We start from the raw sequence: 11,477 nt of genomic DNA, 5'->3' as shown, positions 1-11,477 counted from the left end.
TGCACTTCAGGACAGGTATGCCGTAGAAGTCTCTGTCTCTTTTGAATATGAAAATTGAAAAGCTAAAAACCTTATATATATATATATATATATATATATATATATATATATATATATATATATATATATATATTTAGCTATATATACATAAATATATATATATATATATATATATATATATATATATATATATATATATATATATATATATATATATGTATATATATATATATATATATATATATATATATATATATATATATATATATATATATATATATATATATAAATATGTATATACATGTATATTCATATATATATATATATATATATATATATATATATATATATATATATATATATATATATATATATAAATATGTATATACATATATATATATATATACATATATAAATATATATGTATATATATATATATGTATATATATATATATATATATATATATATATATATATATATATATATATATATATATATATATATATATATATACATATACATATATGTGTGTGCGTGTGTGTGTGTGTGTGTGTGTGTGTGTGTGTGTAAATAATACAGAATGAGACAAGGACGCAAAACACCCAGACAGTTAGGTGATACAAGAAAGGTACAATACATACAGACAGGTGATACACAGAAAACACGAACAGGTCATTTGGAGTTTTTTCTCTTCAGCCGAGATTCAGTTTATCCTTGCAATTTCGGCTGGTTATACTCGATATTCCTCGAATCTGGCCAGCACCAAGAACAACTATGCTAAGAGCATTAGATGCCTTGGAAGAAAGGAGCGAATGTATAGAAAAACAAGGACGGAAAAAACGAAAAATGTTACACAAATACAATAAAAATAAGACAGAACATAGCAACAGATGTCTTTGGACTAAGGACGAATTAAATTAAGCCGGCGTTGTGTAAATAAGGCCTTACGGCCAGAGTACAAGGTTTCACAGGCACAGGGATGAATAATGATGTTGCACGCACAACGACTGCCCGAGAAAGAAAGATCACCCCTGGCCGAACACCGGTCACGCGGGAAGTGAAGAGAGAGAGAGGTAGAGGCAGAGTGACAAAAGAATTAGGGAGGGGCGAGAAAAATGACAGGGACACAGTTAAGTGAAAAGTGGAGGGAAAGAAGAGATGGAAAGGAAATGTGAGCGAGCAGGAAGCAAGAACGAGCAGTAGAATGAAAGAATAAGGGTGAAAGGGCTGATAGCCAGAAATAGAGACATATAACATTTTCAGCATCAGGTAGAATCAAACGAAATATTTAAATGACAAGACACCAAAGTAAAGTCGGGGATACCACACAATATGTACGGACACACAGTAACGTACTAAAGTAAATACGGATTTGTTCTTCCTGCCATGTATACATTCACAAATATCGACCAATTGCACAACGTGTGCTCAAAGTGGCAGAGTAGTACACTCCACCACATAATTCACAGCCGATTATTAGCTCAAGATACAACGCACGGAAGGTTCCGAATGTAATGAATTATAATCAATAACAGCGATAATCTGTTGTCTACTACAGCTGTTTCAGATGTGTTCTGTACTGATGATGATGAGGAGGAGGAGGACGACGACGACGATGATGGTGATGATAATGATGGTTGGTGGTGGGGTGGGGGTGAAGAAGAAGAAGAAGAGCGCTTGTCTTGACAGCAGCTCAACATGTTCTTCGATGCGCTGACCAGTTTGTAGCCGAAGACACAGAAACACTATTACCACCCAGCAGAACAACTGAGAAATAAATGTCAAAAACTGTAACATCCGAATATATATACGGCAAGATGTATGGGTGTGTGTGTACGTGAATGTAGTTTATGCACGTCCACAAATTAACACGCATGTCGCTCCAATTTTAGGAGGACATTCGGAATGACCCTATCTGCATTTTCGTCAACATTCTCTCTCAGGGGTACCCACATATACCTGTAAAAATCGATTTTCAACCATAACTTTTACCAATTTCGAAGTTTACGCCTGAAGTTTGTATGTTTGTGAGAGGGAGGGTGAAGGAGAGTTACATTGTGTTTGCCAGCGTTGTGTCGTAAGCAGCATACAACGAGCAAACAGAAAAAAACGCAGCAAACATCTCCCTCCCTTACACACACATGCCAGCTATCTCTCTTTCTTTCTCTCTTTCTTTCTTTCAACCTTTCTCCCTCTCCTTCTCTCACACACACAGCAACATTACACACAAAATACATGTTGCCAAAAAGAAATAGACGCTATCTTTTTATAGTGAGTATGCGAGACAGAAAGTGTGGTGTGTATGTTATGTTCTTTTGTTAGTGTGAGAGAGCAGCATGTGTGTGTGTGTGTAATGTTGCTGTGTTTGTGAGACAGGGAGAGAGAGAAAGAAAGAAAGAAAGAAAGAGAGATAACTGGCATCTGTGGAAGAGAGGGAGATAGAGAGGTGAGAGATAACTGGCATGTGTGTAAGGGAGGGAGAGATATAGAGAAGGAGAGCGGGCTCTCTCTATCTCTTTCGCGTTCTTTCCCAACGCCTTTTCTGGAAACTGGCGAATTGATGTAAACAAACCCATGTGGTCTGATTTTCACGTTTCTAGGTATTGTACCGTAAATCGCCATTTCCAAAATATATTTATTTTTAATCATTTATCCCTATTTATCCGTATATATATCTAAGGCAAGATGTGTGTGCGTGTGTGTGTGTCTTGTTGCTATACGGGCAACACACACACATACACACACACACACACACACATACGAACATGTATGCGTACAAAAATATGTATGCAATTGGTGTACATACTTGCGTGTAAGTACGTGTGTGTTGCTCATATATATATATATATATATATATATATATATATATATATATATATATATATATATATATATATATAGACAGGATGATAAATTGAATATTAATTCAACTTAAAATCAAGTGGCCTAGCATATAAAAAAATCTGAAAATTCAGAAAAGATTGTATAACACGTGTATAAGGGATGACCACTAGGTGGACATCCAATATGCTAGAAAGAGGTCATCAACGACCCAACCACAAAGAAAAATAATGTTCTCCAGAAAAAAATTTGCAAAACGCCAGAACAGGACAAAATGAGATATATATAGAATAAAGAATTATCTATGGACTGCTGCAGTTTCGAACATTAACGTTTTTCATACGTAACATCCGTGTTCTCATATATATATATATATATATTTAAGACTTAGTTGTGATCTGAACAGAACCGCTTCTGACACAGAGAAATGGGAGCCATTTTGGTCATTCTATTTTCCTTGCTGGAAGAGTTCCTAACCCATGGGCAAATAGGGGTTTAGATGATGGCGGTGTTGTTTTCAAAGGGATGGCATGTGTAACCTGATCACCTCTGCCGATCAAACTCCCAACCCATGCGCTCCAGTTGCAACACTGATTCTGCCCAAATTTGACGTCACATTACTTAGTTTTGTTTGAAATAAAGAACTTGATTAGCTAAACAATCCCAACTTAATCCCGGGCAAAGCCGGGCTATACTGCTAGTCTACTATATTTTGTGAGTAATCTTTAAAATTTCCCCTAAATAAGGTTAGAAACTTCCAGACTAGCTCTTTCGCATATTTCAGTTCTTCTTTTCAGAACTGTATTTTCTGGAGAGATGATTTAGTTACTCACCGGGAAAGAATGCTTTGAAAGGCTCTTCCAATCCGTTGTAGCGGTTTACGAATTAGCTCTTTCATTGTCTTTGTCATTGGTGTTGTTCCTTTTGTTACTGCCGGTGTTGGTTTTGTAGTTGCTGTTGTCACCTTTATTACTGTTGTTGTGATTGGTGATGGTGCTGCTGATGTTGTTATTGTTGTTGTTTCTGTTCCTGTTGTTGCTGTTATTTGCAGGTAACTCATCTGCTGTCTCGCTCACGGAAGGACCTTCACCATTTACACTCTCGAAGCTAATGTTTTCTCCTCCAATAATATTACTAAAGACAGACCCTTTCCTTTCAAAAGATCTTCTAAGTGATCTTCATTGAAAACATTGGCTCTGTTGTCCATCTCATTCGTTGAGAAAAACACAACTATCGTTTGTTTTGTCTTTCAGACCAAAGTCCCATCGCACGCATGCACCCTCTCTCATTGGCGCTTGGTGACGCTCCTCACTTTCTCTTCGTCTCTCACATATGAGCGTCACAGTGTTTTCTGTTTTCTCTAGGTTGGTGGGGAAAACGCACACAGTTTTGGTTTTAAGAAAATAAAAACGATTGAACTGTCTCCCCAAACTGGTGGACAACATACGAAAATGAACACACCACTCAACGGCAAATAACATGTTGTCCACGATGTTATAAACTTAAAGGGTGCAGATACACTATTATTTGATTTTTCATTATAAGATTCATGGAGAGAGGTCAAGCGTGGCTTTCCAAGCTGACTGCCATAATAAAATAATAATAGTAATAATAATAATAATAATAATAATAATAATAATAATAATAATGATAATAATCATAATAATCATAATAAATGCCCTGATTCAGTACCAGGTAGTGGCTCACATGGCTTCTGATGTTAACGGATTGGAAGTGTTATCACATACATTGTTTTGTCTTGGTATAAAGGATGGGCTACAACAGACATTCTGTTCAATACCACAAATTTGCTTATAAGTTGTTTGACCTTAACCAGTTCAGCATTTCCCTTAGTGGCTGAAGATATGCGCATCTCTGATAATGATAGTGGGGGAGCATCATAGCCATGTGTTGTGAGGAATTTTTTGTGGTTTGGATAATTCACCTTTGGAAAAATGGATGTTTCGTTCAACATCCTTAAACAACACTTATTCAGGTTCCTTTTGCCCGGGATGGGCTACTTAACCTAATATGGAGGATTGTTCGAGCTGTATCAGGTCTCTTCCACCTATTTTGTTTTCTGGGTAGATAAATCTTGTCTACATCTGATTTGGGATGGTGTATTCAGTACCTTTTAAAGATTTTACGGATCATCGCATCCGTATTCTGCATGTCACTTAGATTACACTTCATGATACCGAAGCTATAAGTGGTTTCTAGTATGGCTAAAGAACTGATCACATTAAATATGTTAGCAACATTTAATTCTGAGATTAGGACCATGATCAGCATTTCTTTCTTCTCGTGATCAGCTTTTCCTTCTCATCACTGTCCTTTGCAATAACCTCCTTAGGATCCATGGCTAACACAATTAATTATTATGAAATAATAACAAAAAATGCACAATAATAAAAAAAATATCATTGGAAAAACACAATAGGGTAGCTGCCACAGCGAGATAAACATGTGAATTCAGTGAGCGGGGACTGCGCTTGTTGGGAGAGCGTGTGCGAGCTCTGCGTCGACTATCGGTTGCTCGTAGGAAACTCGTTCATACTGCAGATTTCCGCTCGTATTTCAAGATTAAAATTTGCACCTGCCTCGTCTTGTTCAGCAAATTACTCGCACAATAGTGCAATCACGGCAATAATTTTCAGTCTTTCAACACTATCGTAGACTCGCAAGTAAAGATATATATATATATATATATATATATATATATATATATATATATATATATATATATATATATATATATATATATAAATACATTAAAAAAAAACGACTGAATCTAAAGCTTGAAGCTGATCGCAGGTCATAAACATTATGCCATTAGAATAGTTTATTCTAATCAAATGTCGAAATTAGTTAAAATTACTTACCTTAGACTCCTGTGTTAAATGTCAGCATATATGATAATGCCAAACATATGTTAGTGATTGTTATATTTGCGATTATGTGACGAAGCTAAATATTTTGTGGCCTCAAGCTCAGAACTCAAGGATTGGAAACAGTTAAGCAAAATATTTTTCTCACATTTATTCCCATTTTCCTATTTTTGCATATCAAAATTACAGTTCAGTCTACATGCTAAATATTGTTATGGTATTGTAGGACCATATCTTCTGCCAGCTGACATATAACAGATCATTAACACTTTTACACGACTGATAGCCTACAAATAAATGTATTTTCTCCAACTACCATAAATATAACTTTAATCTATTCAGTATATAATAATTGTAGACACTTTATAAATCTGGTATCAGGAAATATTATTTTTTTTCCAACAACACCAATTACTCTTTTGAAAATTCAACAGAAATGCAGACCATCTTTTTTCTATTATTCTGTTTCATTAAGTTATATGAACTATTTTAGCTACTTTACTAACAGAGATTACAACATCATTGAAAATAAAAAAGAAGAAAACACGGATAAATATTAGAATGATGAACAGCGTTAGTATAAATATATTGTACATCTTCCGCTTTTATTTACTCTACTTATATTTCTCTATTGATTTGGCGGAGTAAATCACTTCTGTACTGCATATCTGGTTAAAAGACAACAGCCTTAATTTAAACAGAATAAGTAATGTTAGAAAGTTTCTTCTTTACTCCAAAACAATTTTTGTTTACAATTGGATGGCAATGCGAAAACGCTGCCGCATATATAAATATTAATACATTCTCATTTTCAGCTATTTCAATGCTTCGCACACGTGATCTCTCTAAATCTAAGTACACACACATACACGTACACACACACACACACACATATATATACATATATAAATATATATACACATGTATACACGTATGTGTATGAGTGTGTGTTGTGTGTGTGTTGTGTGAGTGTATATGTTTGTGTGCGTATACATATATCATTATTTCTTATGCATAGCGGCATATAAGAATGTTCAAACATTGTTTCAAGTATCACTTAATATGTTTAAGTATAGATTATCAGATTAAATATATGAAGGGCGTACAATTTGAAATTTTGGCTTACGTAGGGAACTGATTGTGTCAAGTAGTATCAGATGAATATACGAAGAATATTAATAAACGGAGAAGCGCTTTTTAAATCCTATTATAAATTAATATCAGACAATATTTTTCGTGATCAATTTGGTTTCAGTCTACCTAAGTATAAGCCTAGTATTCAAAATCTGAGGCTAAATTTTTTAATGCACTTTTACATTATTGTATTTAAGAGAAATATATTATCTGGCAAGATGTTTTGTGTAAAAAGGTCAGTTATATATTAAGCCGCCTGCCGTTTACTACCTTTAAATCAAGCTAAAATACTACTTATTGCCTAAAGGGCTGTATGCAATTGTTTTAAATTTATAGTTATATATTAGTCGTTGCTAGATTCTACAAATAGCTGAATTGATATTGCATTTTGATTTATGCATCATTTAGAATTAAATGCTGAAACTTATTTGTAAATATGTTAAAATTATAGTATCTTCTATTTTTATTTATATCAATTCAAAATAGGAAGCACGTGTCGTTTTAAACAGCAAATATTCAATAAATGGCATTAATTTTAAAATATCCTATTGAGTATGTATGCATCTCTCAAAGTATAACTGTTTCAGTGATTGATGCTCTTCAGCGAGAACAGGATAATAATAGCATATTGAAATTCTTAAAGTGGACAAATATTCTGTTTATGTATAATAATAAATTATTTAGATATTAAGGTGAGTAAGATTTCATATATTTAATGTCTTTCTTTTGTTGAACGAAAACAAACAGAACTATAACTAGAAATAATAAAATCAGTGTACGCATTCTTAATGTAAGTCCGAAGATAAATGCATTTTGGAATACATTTGTAGCCAATTGAATCATAAATCAGCTATGAAAAAGAGATTATTGGGAAACCAAATACAATAGTAACGAAACGACAAAAAAAGAAAGCTAACATTAGAAGATATTAAACAAAGTAGTAGTTATAAAATACAAGATAAATCATCTGAGAGAAACTGTTTTATTTCTAGCAAGTATTTTGCAATGTCTTACTTGTTGGTAACATTTATTTGGTAAGAGGATATCCACAAGGAATATTTCAGAATTAATCATGACAACAAAAATGTACAAAAACGAAATCATTTCTCAACTGAATTTATAAATTCAGCTGGAATTGATTTATATATACTTCGGGAAACTATTTTACTTGTCTGTTACAATATGTCCTCACAATGGTTCCTATGTTATATTAATACTTAGTTAAACGTGAAGACGCCGACAAGACACAATGTACCAGGATTAAAATGTTTTGTTTCATTGTGTTCTAATTTTAAAATATTGGTTATATTTAAATTTCAATTGAGCACTCCCTTTCTGTAAAATACTATATAAACAATTTCACTTCAATAGAAAATACGATAGTAACTACATAAGTGATCTCATAAAAAAATTTTAAAAAATAGACGACATGTTCAGTATGTTTTGTCCAAGAAAGTAACCTGTCACATCGGTAATAAATTATTCATTTACGCAGAGAACAATATATTCATAGTGTAGAAACAGGAAAATGTAAATTCAAGCAGAATTGTGTGCTTTCATTGCCTATTTCACATCTTGTAAGAACAAAGGAAAACAAAACAAAAAAAAAACAATGTTAGCGGCTCCTTCACCATCATCACAAAAGACACACACAGACACACCCACAACACATACACGCACGCACACATGTATTATCAAGTGAAAATAATACAAAGTGAGAGTTAAACCCATGCTGTAAATGTTCCGGTAAAGAGGAAATGTTTAAGAGTAAGCTCAACGTAATTATTCACGTTGCATGTCAACCAAGATCATTTATTAATGTATATATAAATTGATCTCGATCTTTTTGTGAATGTCTATTCCCATATGTCTCTCTATTAGTTCTTCTCCATGATTTATTTTAATTTAAATATAGAGATAGTGTTTATAATCCTGGTCAGAATGTCTTATAATCACACTATTGCTGATTATAATTACTTTTGAAGCGGAGATTTTTAAATCTATTTCTCAACCTAGTATATAATGTCAACTATAAGTTGTAAAATCATGCGGCAAATGCGTTTCGTACCCCTACTAATACTTAAGTACGGTTCGAAATAATGTAATTCTTCTCCTTTTTTTTTTGTCACTTGTATAATGTTTGTAGACGTTTTTGTTATCATTTGCCGTGTGACGCATATGTTAACTTTAATATTAAAATAACATGTGCTGGAAGTTGAGTTTTGGGATGCACCAAGACGTGCCTTTGTGAAAAAACATTTTTATTTGCAGTTGTAGTTTTAATTTTATATTCATCACAAAACTTCCCTTGAAATGTCTCTTTCTTCTTGTTATTTGTTGAATACCGTGAAGGAAGAAATGACTTTCTGTATTGCGGCTATTTGTATCAATGATTCACTTTACTAACATCATGGCATGCGTCTTACGCTAGAGGAAATAACACAAACATTATTTACCTTATTTACATTTGACGGATATTTGTCTTCATCTTGTATGTTGTTAACACAACGTTTCAGCAGATATACCCTCTGGCCTTCATCAGGTGTCTGGAGAAAATCTTCGAACCACGGGCAGATGGCGTAGTGGTTAGAGGCGCGGGCTACTAACCCCAACATTCCGAGTTCAATTCCAGGCGGTAACCTGAATAATAATAATAATAATAATAATAATAATAATAATAATAATAATAATAATAATAATAATAATAATAATAATAATAATAAAAAATAATAACAACAACAACAACAACAACAACAACAACCACAACGTCGAAAAATACCTTAGGAATGAGAAACCAAGTTCGAAATTTCCCCAAAACACCTGATGAAGGCTGGAGGGCATATTAGCCGAAAAGTTGTGTTAACAACAAACAAGATGAGGACAAATATCCGTCAAATTTAAATAATGTACATAATTCCTCATCTCTTAAATATGGAACTGCATTATAACACAAACAGTACAAAAGAAAATTTTGGTTCATCGGTGGTGATCTTGTTGTGGATAATAGTGGATGCAGAGAGTTGGCTGAGATCGAGTGAGCAGCGAGAGAGAGATGGAGAGGGGTACTTTATTAGATTGTACTAAAAACTGAGATGCTGTGTGACGTAAACGAGCTCTTAGTTATTTATTTCGTGCTTATGACATACCTATAACTTATTTTCCGGGTGTCCATAATTAAATTTTACTCGTAATGTCCTGATTGTATAGTTTTAGCCCGTCATCCTTTACAATTTTATAATTCGGTAGACACCAGTGCAATAAAAATGTCGAGAATGGACGGTTATACATTAATCTGCAATAATTATTACTTGCAATATTTTCTTAAAAGCAATTGCGTATTTTGATTATCTTGAATGTGTTGGGCATTCCTCCTGATTTCAATCATCTTATTTCACATCAAATGTCATCGTCGATTTGTTCACCGATATATTGAGCAGAACTGGTTTCGAATTGAATTAGTTTTATTGTAAAAGTGTCTTCATTTGAGGTCCGTATACCCGAGTTAGATGAGCCCTAATGCACTAAGGTGTCATGAATCAATATCATCATTAACAATTTTAATTCCTTCGGAAAATTTTGCTTTACAAAATTCATACTGTGTATCACGTCTAAGCATATAACATAGTCCATGTAAATTATTTTCGAAGTAGTTTTATATTTTATATTTTTTAACGTAATGGTTTATTGTAAACAAGAATTCAAAAAAGATATTTCAGATATCACGTGACACTATTTATGATATCGCTTTCAAAAAGCGATATCATAAATAGCGTCTCAAGTCTCATAATAGGAAACTATATTATACTAATTGATTAAATTAAAGCAGTGCTTTTAAACAATCAAGAATTACATTTGTTTGAAGTATTATGAATGAATTTACATTATAATTATTACCAACAAGAAAATTTTATGATTCACAATCTACTATAAAATAGGATTTCGTATTTCCCCGTGTACTGCAAGCATATATCATTATTATGATAATTATTATTGTTATGGCGGCAGCTGGAAGAAGCATTAACACGCCGAGCTAAATGCTTGGCATTATCCTATCTGTCCAAATTCCGCCGAGGTCGACTTCGCTTTTCATCCTTTCGGGGTCGATAAAATAAGTACCAGGTGTGTATTGCACTCGATGTAATCGACTATCCCCTTCCCCTAAATTTAGACTTGTGCCTACAGGCCTATAGTAGAATGCATTATTGATATTGTTGTTCATAGTCTTCTTCTTGTTCAACTATCCACATGTATTGCTCCACATTCCTGTAAATCTATCGTTATTTACATTGATAGTCAGTTACATATTGAACTTTTGCTATCATTATATAAGTACACTAACCAGAACCTTAGGGAGCTTATAAATATTTATCCATTTGTAGCCGTTAGGGACTACATTGGGGGCTTGTTTAAAACTGAGAAAAGGTGACGTGGATTGTTCGCTCGCTGTATAGAACAGTCACTTATCCTCAGAATAATAAAGTCAATTTTCACATATCATTAACAGCAGCAGCAGGAGAAGTAATGATAGCAACAGTTACGGCAACAACAACACTGCACGTGAAATGCATGAAAGTAATTTTCCGATGCTTTTATCAGCTCCACAAGACTAACGC

This window comes from Octopus bimaculoides, chromosome 12 (assembly GCF_046866305.1).
Source record: "Octopus bimaculoides isolate indiv1 chromosome 12, ASM4686630v1, whole genome shotgun sequence".
Lineage (NCBI taxonomy): Eukaryota > Metazoa > Mollusca > Cephalopoda > Octopoda > Octopodidae > Octopus > Octopus bimaculoides.
The sequence above is the reverse complement of the archived record's forward strand: the minus strand, read 5'-3'. Positions refer to the sequence as shown.